We start from the raw sequence: 15,259 nt of genomic DNA on the forward strand, positions 1-15,259 counted from the left end.
TGAGAGCTTTACTTCTTCTTTTCCAATCTGGATTCTTTTTATTTCTTTTCCTTCTCTGATTGCTATAGCTAGGACTTCCAGAACTACATTGAATAATAGTGGTGAAAGTGGACACCCTTGTCTTGTTCCTGATCATAGGGGGAATGTTTTCAGTTTTTCACCATTGACAATAATGTTGCTGTAGACTTATCATATATGGCCTTGACTGTTGAGGTAGGTTCCTTCTATGCCCATTTTTTTGAACAGTTTTAATCATAAATGGGTGCTGAATTTTGTCAAAAGCTTTTTCTGCATCTATTGAGATTATCATATGGTTTTTCAACTTTTCAATTTGTGAATATGGTGTATCACATTGATTGATTTGAATATATTGAAGAATCCTTGCATTTCTGGAATAAACCCAACTTGATCATGGTGTATGAGCTTTTAGATGTGTTGCTGAATTCTGTTTGCTAAAATTTGTTGAGGATTTTTGCATCTATGTTCATCAGTGATACTGGCCTGTAGTTTTCTTTTTTTGTATTGTCTTTGTTTCATTTTGGTATCAGGATGATGGTGGCCTAGTAAAAGGAGTTTGGAAGTATTCCTTCCACTGTAATTATTTTAAAGAGTTTTAGAATAGGCATTAGTTCTTCTCTAAATGTTTGATAGAATTCTTCTGTGAAGCCATTTATTTGGTCCTGGGCTTCTGTTTCTTGGGAGTTTTTGATCACAGCTTCAATTTCAGTGCTTGTAATTGGATTGTTCATAATTTCTATTTCTTCCTGGTTCAGTATTGGAAGATTCTTTTCTAAGAATCTGTCCATTTCTTCCAGGTTATCCCTTTTATTGCCATATAGTTGTTCATAATAGTCTCTTATAATCCTTTGTATTTCTGCCTTGTCTGTTGTAACCTCTCCTTTTTTCATTTCTAATTTTGTTGATTTGATTCTTCTCTTTTTTCCTTGAAAAGTATGGCTAAATGTCTGTCAGTTTTGTTTATCTTCTCAAAGAACCAGCTTTTAGTTTCATTAATCTTTACTGTTGTTTCTTTCATTTCCTTTTCACTTATTTCTGCTCAGATCTTTATGACTTTTTTCTTTCGTCTATTTTTGGGGCATTTTTTGTTCTTCTTTCTCCAGTTGTTTTAGGTGTAAACTTAGGTTGTCTATTAGATGTTTTTCTTTTTCTTTTTTTTGAGGTAGGATTGTATTGCTATAAATTTCCCTGTTAGGACTGCTTTGCTGCCTCCCGTACATTTTGAGTTGTCATGTTTTAATTGTCATTTGTTTCTAGGAAATTTTTTATTTCCCTTTTGATTTCTTCAGTATCCTGCTGGTTATTTAGAAAGGTGTTGTTGAATCTCCATGTGTTTGTGTTTCTTATACTTTTATCTTGTAATTGATATCTAGTCTCATAACATTGTGGTCAGAGAAGATGCTTGATACAATGTCAATTTTCTTAAATTTACTGATTTTTGATTTGTGATCCAAGATGTGGTCTAACCTGGAGAATGTTTCAGGTGCCCTTGAGAAGAAGGTGTATTCTTCTGCATTTGGATGGAATGTCCTGAAGATATCAATGAGATCCATCTCATCTAATGTATCATTTAAGACTTGTGTTTCCTTATTAATTTTCTGTTTTGATGATGTGTCCATTAGTGTAAGTGGGGTGTTAAAGTCTCCTACTATTATTGTGTTACTGTCAATTTCTCATTTTATGTCTGTTAGTGTTTGTCTTATATACCGAGGTGCTTCTATGTTGGGTGCATAGGTACTTAACAATTGTTATGTCTTCCTCTTGATCATTATATAGTGTCCTTCCTTAGCTCTTGTAATCTTCTTTATTTAAAGTCTATTTTGTCTGATATGAGAATTGTTATTCCAGCTTTATTTTGCTTCCCATTTGCATGGAATGTATTTTTCCATCCTCTCACTTTTCAGTCCATATGTTTCTTTAGGTCTGAAGTAGTGTTTCTTGTAGACAGCATATATCTGGGTCTTGTTTTTGTATCCATTCAGCCAGTCTGTATCTTTTGGTTGGAGCATTTAATCCATTTACATTTAAAGTAATTATTGATATATATGTTCCTATTGCCATCTTCTTAATTGTTTGGGTTTATTTTATAGATCTTTTTTTCTTCTTTTTTATTTCTTGACTATATGATCCATTTAACATTTATTGTAAAGCTGGTTTGGTGGTACTGAATTCTCTTAACTTTTGCTTGTCTGAAAAGCTTTTTATTTCTGCATCAATTTTGAATGAGATCCTTGCCGGGTACTGTAATCTTGGTTGTAGATTTTTCCCTTCAGTACTTTAAATATATCCTGCCATTGTCTTCTGGCCTGCAGAGTTTTCAGCTGTTAAGCATATGGGTTTTCCCTTGTAGGTTACTTGTTGCTTCTCCGTTGCTTTTTTTTTTTTTTAACATTCTTTCTTTGTGTTTAATCTTTGTTAGTTTGACTAGTATGTGTCTTGGTGTGTTTCTCCTAGGGTTTATCCTGTATGGGACTGTTTGCACCTCTTGGACATGATTGAGTATTTCCTTTTCCATGTTGGGAAAATTTTCAACTATAATCTCTTCAAAAATTTTCTCATACCTTTTCCTTTTCTCTTCTTCTTCTGGGATCTCTATAATTTGAATGTTGGTGTGTTTGATGTTGTCCCAGAGGTGTCTGAGACTATTCTCAGTTCTTTTCACTCCTTTCACATTATTCCACTCCTCAGAAGCTATTTCCACCATTTTACCTTCCAGCTTGGTGATTCATCTGCTTCAGATTTTCTGCTATTGATTCCTTCTAGAGTATTTTTCATTTCAGTAATTGTGTTGTTTGTCACTGCATGTTTATTAATTTTTCTAGGTCTTTGTTAATTGATTCTTGCATTTTCTCCATTTTGTTTTCAAGGTTTTTGATCATCTTTACTATCATTATTCTGAATTCTTTTTCAGGTAGTTTGCCTATTTCCTCTTTATTTATTTGGGCTTCTGTGTTTCTAGTTTCTTTCATTTGTGTAGTATTTGTCTGCCTTTTTTTTTTTTTAACTTACTGTGTTTGAGGTTTCCTTTTCCCAGGTTTCAAGGTTGAATTCTTTCTTCCTTTTGGTTTTTGACTTCCTAAGGTTGATAGGGTGAGATTTGTAAGCACCTGGTGATGGCTCCACTGTATAGTCATAAGGGATTTGACTTAGGTCATACCTGAATGGTCTAGTGGTTTCCCCTACTTTCTTCAGTTTAAGTCTGAATCTGATAGACAGAGAGCCTGATGAACTATGAATGGAGGTTCATGACATTGTACAGGAGACAGGGATCAAGACCATCCCCATGGAAAAGAAATGCAAAAAGGCAAAATGATTGTCTGATGAGGGCTTACAAATGACTGTGAAAAGAAGAGAAGCAAAAAGCAAAGGAGAAAAAGAAAGATATTCCCATTTGAATGCAGAGTTCCAAAGAATAGCCAGGAGAGATAAGAAAGCCTTCCTCAACGATCAATGCAAAGAAATAGAGGAAAACAACAAAATGGGAAAGACTAGAGATCTCTTCAAGAAAATTAGAGATATCAAGGGAAAATTTCAGGCAAAGATGGGTTCGATAACAGACAGAACTGATATGGACCTAACAGAAGCAGAAGATATTAAGAAGAGGTGGCAAGAATACACAGAAGAACTGTACAAAAAAGATCTTCACGAGCCAGATAATCACAATGGTGTGATCACTCACCTAGAGCCAGACATCCTGGAATGTGAAGTCAAGTGGGCCTTAGAAAGCATCACTACAAACAAAGCTAGTGGATGTGATGTGATTCCAGTTGAACTATTTCAAATCCTGAAAGCTGATGCTGTGAAAGTGCTGCAGTCAACATGCCAGCAAATTTGGAGAACTCAGCAGTGGCCACAGGATGGGGAAAAGGTCAGTTTTCATTCCAATCTCTAAGAAAGGCAATGCCAAAGAATGATCAAACTACCGCAAACTTGCACTCATCTCACACGCTAGTAAAGTAATGCTCAAAATTCTCCAAGTCAGGCTTTAGCAATACATGAACCGAGAACTTCCAAATGCTCAAGCTAGTTTTAGAAAAGTCAGAGGAACCAGAGATCAAATTGCCAGTATCCGCTGGATCATTGAAAAAGCAAGAGAGTTCCAGAAAAACATCTATTTCTGCTTTATTGACTATGCCAAAGCCTTCGACTGTGTGGATCACAATAAACTGTGGAAAATTCTGAAAAAGATGGGAATACCAGACCACCTGACCTGCCTCTTGAGAAACCTGTATGCAGGTCAGGAAGCAACAGTTAGAACTGGACATGAAACAACAGACTGGTTCCAAATAGGAAAAGGAGAACGTCAAGGCTGTACATAGTCACCCTGCTTATTTAACTTATATGCAGAATACATCATGAGAAACGCTGGGCTAGAAGAAGCACAAACTAGAATCAAGATTGCTGGGAGAAATATCAATAACCTGAGATATGCAGATGACACCACCCTTATAGCAGAAAGTGAAGAGGAACTGAAAAGCCTTTTGATGAAAGTGAAAGAGGAGAGTGAAAAAGTTGGCTTAAAGCTCAACATTCAGAAAACTAAGATCATGGCATCTGGTCCCATCACCTCATGGGAAATAGATGGGGAGACAGTAGAAACAGTGTCAGCCTTTATTTTTCTGGGCTCCAAAATCACTGTGGATGGTGAATGCAGCCATGAAATTAAAAGACGCTTACTCCTTGAAAGGAAGGTTCTGACCAACCTTAACATGCTAGACAGCATGTTAAAAAGCAGAGACATTACTTTGCCAACAAAGGTCCATCTAGTCAAGGCTATGGTTTTTCCAGTGGTCATGTATGGATGTGAGAGTTGGACTGTGAAGAAAGCTGAGCACCGAAAAATTGATGCTTTGAACTGTGGTGTTGGAGAAGACTCTTGGGAGTCCCTTGGACTGCAAGGAGATCCAACCAGTCCATCCTAAAGGAGATCAGTCCTGGGTGTTCATTAGAAGGACTGATGCTGAAACTCCAATACTTTGGCCACCTCATGAGAAGAGTTGACTCATTGGAAAAGACCCTGATGCTGGGAGGGATTGGGGGCAAGAGGAGAAGGGGATGACAGAGAAGGAGATGGTTGGATGGCATCACCGACTTGATGGACATGAGTTTGAGTAAACTCCGGGAGTTGGTGATGGACAGGGAGGCCTGGTGTTCTGCGATTCATGGGGTCGCAAAGAGTCAGACACGACCGAGCAACTAAACTGAACTGAACTGAACTGGTGATGGCTCCACCCCCTACACATGACTCAGTATTATCACCTTCCTTCCAAGGTTGACCGGCTTTTCTCCACAGGCATTTCCCACCGTAATCTCCTCCCTCATATCCCCTCAAGCTGTCTGTCCACAGTCAACAGCAGCCCTGGCCTGGGGATTGCTCCACAATCCCTAAACTCCATCCTAGCCACTGCACTGTTTGGGTATGTATGGCTGCTGCAAGGACTGTCTGATTCTCATTCCATTTAGGCTACCACAGGTCAGCTGTTTCACTCTCAGGCTTAAATGTTTCTCCTCTGACTCAGACAGTTGCCCCGATGTGGGGATCAGACCATGCTTCAGTTTCCCCACCCACTGAGGGCAGGTCCAGTTCTACTAACACTCCTGTTTTTCCCTCTAGTTCCTTCATCCTATGGAGTTCTGTGTGGGTCTATATATTCTTTTCCACTGGTCAGGTATCCCTGTCCACTCTAAGCTGGTGTTCTGCATGCACTTCTGTCTGAAGGTGTATTCTTGATGTATCTGTGGATAGAGATACACTCCATGTCCACCTACTCCTCTGCCATCTTGTTCTCTCATACCTCCATAATTTTTATTACATAATCTCTAGGACTTATGCTGTTTCTATCATATAAATTTATCAAAAGTGGTTTCAGAGGCAAAATAATGAGTTATCATTATAGCTCATAAATTGTTTCTATCTTGAGGCTGCTGAATAATTATCAACCTCAATAAAGTTTTGAATTTCTCAACAATGAGATATAAACTTGTAATAATAGTAAAATGTAGTTCCAACCCAGAGATTTCCTTAATCTATCACTTTCAATATTTTATCAAATGAAATCCAAAAAAGCCCTTTATTATAATTTAAGTGCATTTTAGTGAATATTATAGTCATTACAATTTTATTTACAATGTAAGTAATGTATAATGTATATAATATAAATACTGTAATATTTGCAATGTAATTAATACTTGATTAATTAATAATTTATGCATGAATCCAGAAATGATATGAATGGATAAAGAAGATAGTTTCTTGTGGTTATTTTCATTATGTATCTTTTGATAATTGTTAGTGTGAGTATATATATATCTACTATTTTTATTGGGCAATGGGTTTAGAAACTTTGTTGTGATAATCATTATATTCAATTTTCCTTTGATTATCTCAGTTCTCTTTGTACCAGCTGTGCTTGGTGGATGTTTGCTAAATTGAAAAAATAGGGAATCATTTATTCAGAATATGAATTTACAAACATCTGCATTCACCTTAACAAAGCAGTAATTCTGTGTAAGACCCAGTGGCTGCAAAAAAGTAGTTAACAGTTTTAAGTATTCACATTGCATAGTTTCTGCATGGAATGGCTCACACAGCACATTCTGTGTCACTGAGAGCATTTAGAACACCAAATGCAGTAAAAAATAAACCACCTGATGTTGCAGTCAAATTGCCACCAGACATAGCGCTTGAGCAATTTTAGCAGTGCAGGTGTGCGTGTAGAGTAATGCCCCCTTAGAATTCTTTTTAGATACTATCCAGTGTGAATATAAAGCAGAAAAATTCCATACATAGCAGACTCTTTCTTCTTTTAATTTTATTTTCAAATTACCTTTAACCTTTTTTTTTTTTTGGTGGCCTTTTACAGAAGCGTATTGACAATTTACGCAGTTGTCTATAGTTTAACTTGGGGTTTCCCAGGTGGCTCAGTGGTAAAAAATCCACTTTTCAATGGAGGAAACAGAGAAGATGCAGGTTTAATCCTTGGGTTGGGAAGATTCCCTGAAAGATGAAACCGCAACCCAGTCTAGTATTTTTGCCAGGATAATCCCATGACAGAGGAGCCTGGTGGGCTACAGTTCATGGGATTGCAAAGAGTTGGACATGACTGAGCATGCAGAAACACACACACGCGCACACACACACAGAGTTTAAGTTATGTTATAACTTTTGTTTTTTATAAAATTCCTGCTTTCTTTTTGGATTTTCTTTTCCAAATAGGTTTGGAGTGGCTTTAAATAGGAAAGTTATACTCTAAGGATACAGTTAAAATCAATTTCATCTGAGACACGAGCAGTGTTTTTTTTTTTTTAAGTTGACATCATCGTGTATGTTTATTGCCTAGAGGTAATTCACCTGATACACTTTATTTCTTCATCATTACTACCTCTGTTTTCATCTTTTGGAACACGTAGTTCTTCATATTTTTGTGTCTTTTTTGTGCCTTCTGAGATGATCCCAGAGCTGATTAGCCATGTGAATTCTGCTGTTTTTCCTGGTTTTGAGTTTTTTCATAAATATTTATCTGTTAAAAAAACAGGAAAGATCCTGAAATGAAAACTCTCAATCTCATTACTAAAAGTCCATGTACTTCCTTTTTCTTCCCATAATTTTTATATAAGTTAAGTAGCACATTAGAGAAATTTAAAGTTCCTTTTCCATCTTCCTCACTTTATGCTCAAAGGCAAACTATTCTGCTAAATTTGATAGACATTCATGTATGTAAAACCACTTAGTAGTTTTACATTTTACTCATTCTGTTTCATAGCTAATTCATTATATTACATATTAATTTATAATATGTATATCTACATATGTATATTTTCTTCAGCAAATGACCATTTTATTTAGAAATACCTTTTTAAGTCCTGTCCATGTTTATACACATTTATATATATGTAAAACATTTTATATTTTACATAATTTATATTTTTTTCAAAATATATATTGCTTATATTTTATATTAAGATATTTATTTTATGAATGTGATATCAATTTGAGAATGTTTAGTATGCTTATATGCATAACAATATGCTAGTAGTGAAATAAATCATCTCCAAGATTAGCGGTCGAAAACCACAAGAATCTTGTCCTCATCAGTTTTCTGTTTGAAAGAGCTTAGTGGGAACACCTTGTCATTGCTTTAATCAGCATGACCTGGTTTCCCCAAAGGCTTGAATTTAAATCACCTCAAACTTTGTTTGCTGATTTCTCTAGCAATTGATGCTGTATATCATCCCTTAGTATGACCTCAGCATGACCTCTCGGCATGACCTCTCCATGTGGCCTAGGCTTCCTCACCCAAGGCATTGGGGTTCCAAAAGGCAAGCATCCCAAAAGAGAGAAAGCCAAATGGAAGCTTCATTGTCTTTCTAACTTGTCCTAAGACATCACTCAGATCATCAGGCTCAGGTTGAGGTCCAGCATCTTATCATTGCATCAGGACTAGATGTGAATGAGCTTTGTTGGTAGTGGTACATCAGTTGCAGATCCATTGATTTTTTTTTTTTCCTCAGTCTGAAAATCTGTGAACTAACAAGGTAAATTATTTGTTCCTTGTATTCAGCATGTAGTAGAGAGACAGGCTTGAGATAATTGCAATAGACATAACAAGGAGGAAAAGGGAGACTTACAGTAGTCACTGGTCCTGGACATTCTGAAACCCAGCTGAGTGCTGGCTGTGAGCTGCTTGATTCCCTAAACACAATTTAGTCCTAATTCTGGGAAATGACTCTCCATGGCTTTTTATTCTCCCCTCTGAGATTTTGTTTTAACCTGTGAGTTGAGTCATTCTCCCTCACCTATACAAAAATATTTGTGTTTGCAAATAGGTGGTATTCAGCCTATTTCCTCCCTATGGTAGTTCATGGGTTCAACTGCTTTTTGTTTTTATGGCTTCATTTTGCCTTGTCCCTTTTAGCACAAGCTCATATAACTTGATTAAAAAATTTGCGGGCTTTTACTCTTCGGTTATAAAACAACCCTTTAGACAGAAGGCATACCCAGCAGCCTCTCTAGAAGAAAATCTTTATTCAGCACTTTAAAGTGTTGTCATTGTCATCTGGCCTTTATCTTTACTTATAAGAATCCATGAATTATTTCCATCATTGTCTTTGCATGTACATTTGTCCTTTTCCCCTGGATTCTTCCTTTCTCCCCTTCCCTTCCTTCTTTTCTTCCTTCCTCCTTCCGTTTTTTTTCCTTCTTCTTTCTCTCTCTTGTTTCTATTATTTTTTGGCTGTGGGAGGTCTTCGTTGCTGGGTGGGCTGTTGCTTTAGTAGCAGTATCTTAACTCCACTCTCCTCAACTCAGTGCATTCACTGTGTTCTGCTTGTGCTTTGCGGTCCTTATCTGTGATCCAGAAAGTAGCTTCATGCAGAAAGCCAGGATGAGCAGGAGACTCACCTGGTGTGTTACCCTTCTGCCATAACTCATAATCATGGGGAGCAGCCTTCTGGCTAATGACTGAAAACAAAAGAATTGCCTTATTTACTTTGTTAAGGTTATAGTTATTGTAGTTGGAGGGTTGGTTTGGAACCAATGATGTTAGAATTAACACTCTATCTTATGTGAAAATTTTAGAAGTGAAGCTTTCACATAGTTTCTAATTAAAGATATTCTGTGTGAGTTAGTCACTTAGTCGTGCCTGACTCTTACGACCTCATAGACTGTAGCCCATCAGGTTCCTCTGTCTGTGAGATTCTCCAGGCAAGAAGGCTGTAATAGGTTGCCATTTCCTTCTCCAAATTAATGATATCTGGATAATAAAAAACGGATGTGAAATGAATATGTCCTACTTACTTTTTAAGACTACTGTATTTTGGGCTGTAGTGATGACATTCATATTCATTTGGTATTCTTACTCAAAAAAGAGGGTTATAGCTTTTATCTAGTATGTTTGTAATAGACTGTATATTTTCATATCTCTGCTATTTTTGAATAGGAGCATAAATTTGTGAGAGTTCATGGGCTTTCAGATTCAAATATATCATGATTATTGTTCCATTTGTATTAATTAAAATGTGTTTATTCCTCAAACTGCTAAATCTTCCTAACCTTTCATCTTGTTTTACAGTAGAAGTAATAATTGATATTCAAATATTTCTTGCTAAGATTAAGTGAGTTAATGGAAGTGCAAGTATTTAGTCAATTTGCAGGTAAAGATGGCACTGATCAATTTTAGTTTTTATCTTTGTATTGTGACAAATCAAGTTATTTTGTAAATCAGATGATAGTTGCATAGTTAGATCACACTTGCAAGAGTGACTTATTTCCATTTTTGACTAGTCTTCATTTGCCATGGTGAAAACTTTTTATTTTTAAATATAACATCATTCTCTTGTAATATTCATTCACATTATCAATCAACTTGTTAAATATTTTTTAAAACTCATTAGGAAGAATCAGTGGAGCTCCAGGGTTGTAAAACTAAGCAGTGATTTATCTTGTTTATTGTACACTGGAAATCAGTGGGAAGGTGAATTGTTGACAGTGTAATTGTTATTAGATCCATATACTTTATGCGCAGACATACTTTCCTGATGCTATATAATATTATTCAGCAAAAACCGTTTTCACATACCTGAGAAATCTAAGGCTCAAAGTTTAAGTAGGCTGGATTACATAATGTCAGAGCCAGAATTGGAAACAGATAGGGAAAATTGAATTTTGCCATTTCTACACATGTGAAGATCCTGGATATTTAAAACTCTGGTTGCATGGAGAAGCCCTAAGGTCGAAACAGTTTGGATAAACTGATAGATGACCAATATTTTAGATACCTAACAAATATGTGTTAAAAATGAATTTAGGGATTAGAAGATGTGACTGCTACTGCTTGAAAAATAAGCTCTCTCTTTTTCTGATGTTCAAATCTATAGGACTAGTCTCTTCCTAATGCCACTAGCTAAACAAGTAACTCTACCTCATGCTTTGTCCATTTCTTGTTTCCTCAGAAGTATTTCTCATGGGCAGTAATTAAATACTTAGGACAGGCAAGATTAGATTTTTTTTTTTTTCAGTTTGTTTTGGGGTTAGGTTACTCCAAGCTTTGCTGAGTTACCTCAAGGTTTGTTTCCTTCCAATTCATTTCCTATGAAAACAATAGCACATATTATACTATGACTAAAAATTTTTATAGACAAGTTAGAGAAAAGGATCAACTTTACATTTTTACCTACTGGTTTTCTTTTCTTTTCTTTTTTTTGTTTTAGCTTTGGAAGAGAGGAGTTGAATAATAAACAGATGCACTGAACTTGAAGGAAAAATGCTTTTCTGTCTTAAAGATTGAAATGTAAGTTGCAAGTATAATTCTGTTTTACTGCACACATGTAGCGAATTTTTAAGGAACAAGAAGTTTATTGCATCAAGGACAGCATGAGTCAATGGTTTTAGGCGATTTAATAATAACCATGAAAAATCTTCAGTATGATATATTGGCTGTGACATATCTTATAAAGTGTCATGTAGAACTTGCTGAATTGTATCATTGAAGGCTGCAATCCTTAGAACAGAGAAAGTTCTTTAAATGTAGGTCATTGTGCTCTTTTGTATAATCAGATAGAAGTATCAGAACTTTTATGATGCTTAAACAAGGAAAACGAAAACCATCTTATTAATTCATTTTAAGATATAGCTCATAATCGTTCCAGCATAAGTGACACTCTTATTTAAATGTCAGTTAATAGAATGAACCTTCAGAAGACTGGGGGTACAGTTTTAATAATAATATATTTGATATGAAAAAGTAAACTATTCAAAATGTTGCTTGGCGTTCTGTTTTATCTGTTGTGAAGGTAGTGTGGCTTGGACAAATGGGATAATATCCAATCAATGATCTGGTTGCAAAAAATGTTATTTCAGTATCACTCCGACTCTACTGATAATCAGGTATACCTCAAACGTAAGAATCTACTCTAAGATGTTGCAGTTACAACAAAAGTAAATCTTAGTTGAAATAACCATTTGAAAGTAATCAAGCAATGATGGTGTCATAAGTATGCAGATCTCTGAATCAATGCCTCTATCTAAGAGTAAAAAGAACCCAGCCATTAAAGAACCTACAAAAACATCACTTCAGTTCAGTCGCTCAGTCATGTCCAACTCTTTGTGACCCCATGGACTGCAGCATGACAGGCCTCCCTGTCCATCACCCACAGCCAGAGATTACTCAAACTCATGTCCATTGATTCAGTGATGCCATCCAACCATCTCATCTTCTGTCCTTCCCTTCTCCTGCTGCCTTCAATCTTTCCCAGCATCAGGGTCTTTTCCGATGAGTCAGTTCTTTGCATCAGGTGGATAAAGTATTGGAGCTTCAGCTTTATCATCAGTCCTTCCAATGAATATTCAGGCCTGATTTTTATCTCCTTGCAGTCTGGGGGACTCTCAAAAGTCTTCTCCAACACCACAGTTCAAAAGCATCAATTCTTTGGCATTCAGCTTTCTTTATGGTCCAACTCTCACATGCATACATGACAACTGGAAAAACCGTAGCTTTGACTAGACAGAACTTTGTTGGCAAAGTAATGTCGCTGCTTTTTAATATACTGTCTAGATTGGCCATAACTTTTCTTCCAAAGAGCAAACAATTTTTAATTTCATGGCTGCAGTCACCATCTGCAGTGATTTTGGAGTCCAAGAAAATATTGTCCCTCACTGTTTCCTTTCTTCCCCATCTATTTGCCATGAAGTGATGGGACCAGATGTCATGATATTAGTTTTTTGAATGTTGAGTTTTAAGCCAACTTTTTCACTCTACTCCTTCAATTTCATCAAGAAGCTCTTTAGTTCCCCTTCACTCTCTTCCATAAGGGTGGTGTCATCTGCATATCTGAGGTTATTGATATTTCTCCTGGTCATCTTGATTCCAGTTTGTGCTTCATTCAGCCCGGCATTTATTATGATGTACTCTGCATATAAGTTAAATGAGCAGGGTGACAATATACAGCCTTGACCTACTCCTTTCCCCATTTGGAACCAGTCTGTTGTTCCATGTCCAGTTCTAACTGTTGCTTCTTGACCTGCATACAGATTTCTCAGGAGGCAGGTCAGGTGGTTGGGCATTCCCATCTCTTTCAGAATTTTCCACAGTTTGCTGTGATCCACACAGTCAAAGGCTTTGGCATAGTCAATAAAGGAGAAATAGATGTTTTTCTGGAATTCTCTTGCTTCTTCTGTGATCCAATGGATGTTGGCAATTTGATCTCTGGTTCATATGCCTTTTCTAAATCCACCTTGAACATCTGGAAGTTCTAGATTTATGTAGTATTGTAGCCAGGCTTGGAGAATTTTGAGCATTACTTTACTAGCATGTGAGATGAGTACAATTGTGCGGTAGTTTGAACTTTGTTTGGAATTGCCTTTCTTTGAGATTGGAATGAAAACTGACCTTTTCCAGTCCTGTGGCCACTGCTGTGTTTTCCAAATTTGCTAGCATATTGAGTGCAGCACTTTCACAGCATCATCTTTTAGGACTTGAAATAGCTCAACTAGAATTCCATCACCTCCACTAGCTTTGTTCATTGTGATGCTTCCTAAGGCACACCTCAGACTCCTGGATGTCTGGCTCTAGGTGAGTGATCACACCATTGTGGTTATCTGGGTCATGAAGATCTTTTTTGTATAGTTCTTCTGTATATTCTTGCCACCTTTTCTTAGTATCTTCTACTTCTATTAGGTCCATCCCATTCCTGTCCTTTATTGTGCCCATCTTTGCTTGAAATATTCCCTAGGTATCTCTAATTTTCTTGAAGAGATCTCTAGTTCTTCCCATTCAATTGTTTTCCTCTTTTTATTTGCATTGACCATTGAGGAAGGCTTTCTTATCTCTCCTTGCTATTCTTTGGAACTCTGCATTCAGATAGGCATATCTTTCCTTTTCTCCTTTGCCTTTGGCCTATCTTCTTTTCTCAGGTATTTGTAAAGCTTCCTCAGACAGTAGTTTTGCCTTTTTGTATTTCTTTTTCTTGCAGATGGTCTTGATCACTGCTTCTTGTACCATATCATCAACCTCCATCCATAGTTCTTCAGACACTCTGTCAGCTCTAATCATTTGAATTTGTTTGTCACTTCTACTATATAATCATAATGGATTTGATTTAGGTCATACCCAAATGGCCTAGTGGTTTTCCCTACTTTCTTCAATTTAACTCTGGATTTTGCAATAAGGACTTCTTGATCTGAGCTACAGTCAGCACCCAGTCTTTTCTTTTTTTTTTTGCTGACTGTGTAGAACTTCTCCATATTAGGCTACAAGGAATATAATCAATCTGATTTTGGAATTGACCATCTGCTAATGTCCATGTGTTGAGTCATCTCTTTTGTTGTTGGAAGAGGGTATTTGCTATGACCAGTGAGTTCTCTTGACAAAACTCTTCTGACAACATGTGGTCCACTGAAAAAGGGAATGGCAAACCACTTCAGGATTATTGCCTTGAGAACCCCATGAACAGTATGAAAAGGCAAAAAATATGACACATAAAGATGAATTCCCCAGGTCAGTAGGTGCCGAATACACTACTGGAGAAGAAACTCCAGGAAGAATGAAGAGACAGAGCCAAAGCGAAAACAACACCCAGCTGTGGATGTGACTGGTGATGAAAGTAAAGTCCGATGCTGTAAAGAACAGTATTGCATAGGAACCTGAAATATTAGGTCCATGAATCAAGGTCAGTTGGAAGTGGTCAAGCAGGAGATGGCAAATGGCCAGAGTTAACACTGATATTTTAGGAATCAGTGAGCTAAACTGGACTGGAATGGGCGAGTTTAATTTGGATGACTATTATATCTACTACTGTTGGCAACAGTCCCTTACAAGAATTGGAATAGCCCTCATAGTCAACAACAGAGTCCAAAATTCAGTACTTGGTTGCAGTCTCAAAATGACAGGATGGTCTCTGTTTCCAAGGCAAACCATTCAGTATCACAGTAATCCAAGTCTATGCCCCAATCTCTACTGCTGAAGAAACTGAAGTTGAGCAATTCTAAGATGACCTATAAGACCATCTACAAAACCAGGAAAATATGCTTATATGAGCATCTTTTTTCTATAATAACAAAAATTAATTCATTGAGTATGCTGTTGTAAACCATTAGAAAGTAGAGATATATTAAGTAGTTTAGCATTTTTTGAATATAAGGTTGTGTATCCAAAGATGTCTATTACTAGGTGTTGTAAGTATTTGGGTTTCCCCATTGCCTCAAAAGTTTTTTCTAAAGCTGCCTTTCCATGTCTCAGAGACTTTT

The 15,259-nt window shown here is 36.6% G+C and overlaps 1 long non-coding RNA gene across 1 annotated transcript in view; it reads left to right on the forward strand.

Moving 5' to 3' along the window:
• LOC122685995 overlaps positions 1 to 15,259 on the forward strand; it is a 225,212-nt gene that overhangs the window by 162,932 nt on the left and 47,021 nt on the right. The window contains exon 3 of the long non-coding RNA XR_006338602.1: positions 11,227 to 11,306. This is a non-coding gene — a long non-coding RNA (uncharacterized LOC122685995). The remainder of the gene's footprint in view (positions 1 to 11,226; positions 11,307 to 15,259) is intronic.

The sequence above is a fragment of the Cervus elaphus genome, chromosome 29, assembly GCF_910594005.1.
Source record: "Cervus elaphus chromosome 29, mCerEla1.1, whole genome shotgun sequence".
Taxonomy (NCBI): domain Eukaryota; kingdom Metazoa; phylum Chordata; class Mammalia; order Artiodactyla; family Cervidae; genus Cervus; species Cervus elaphus.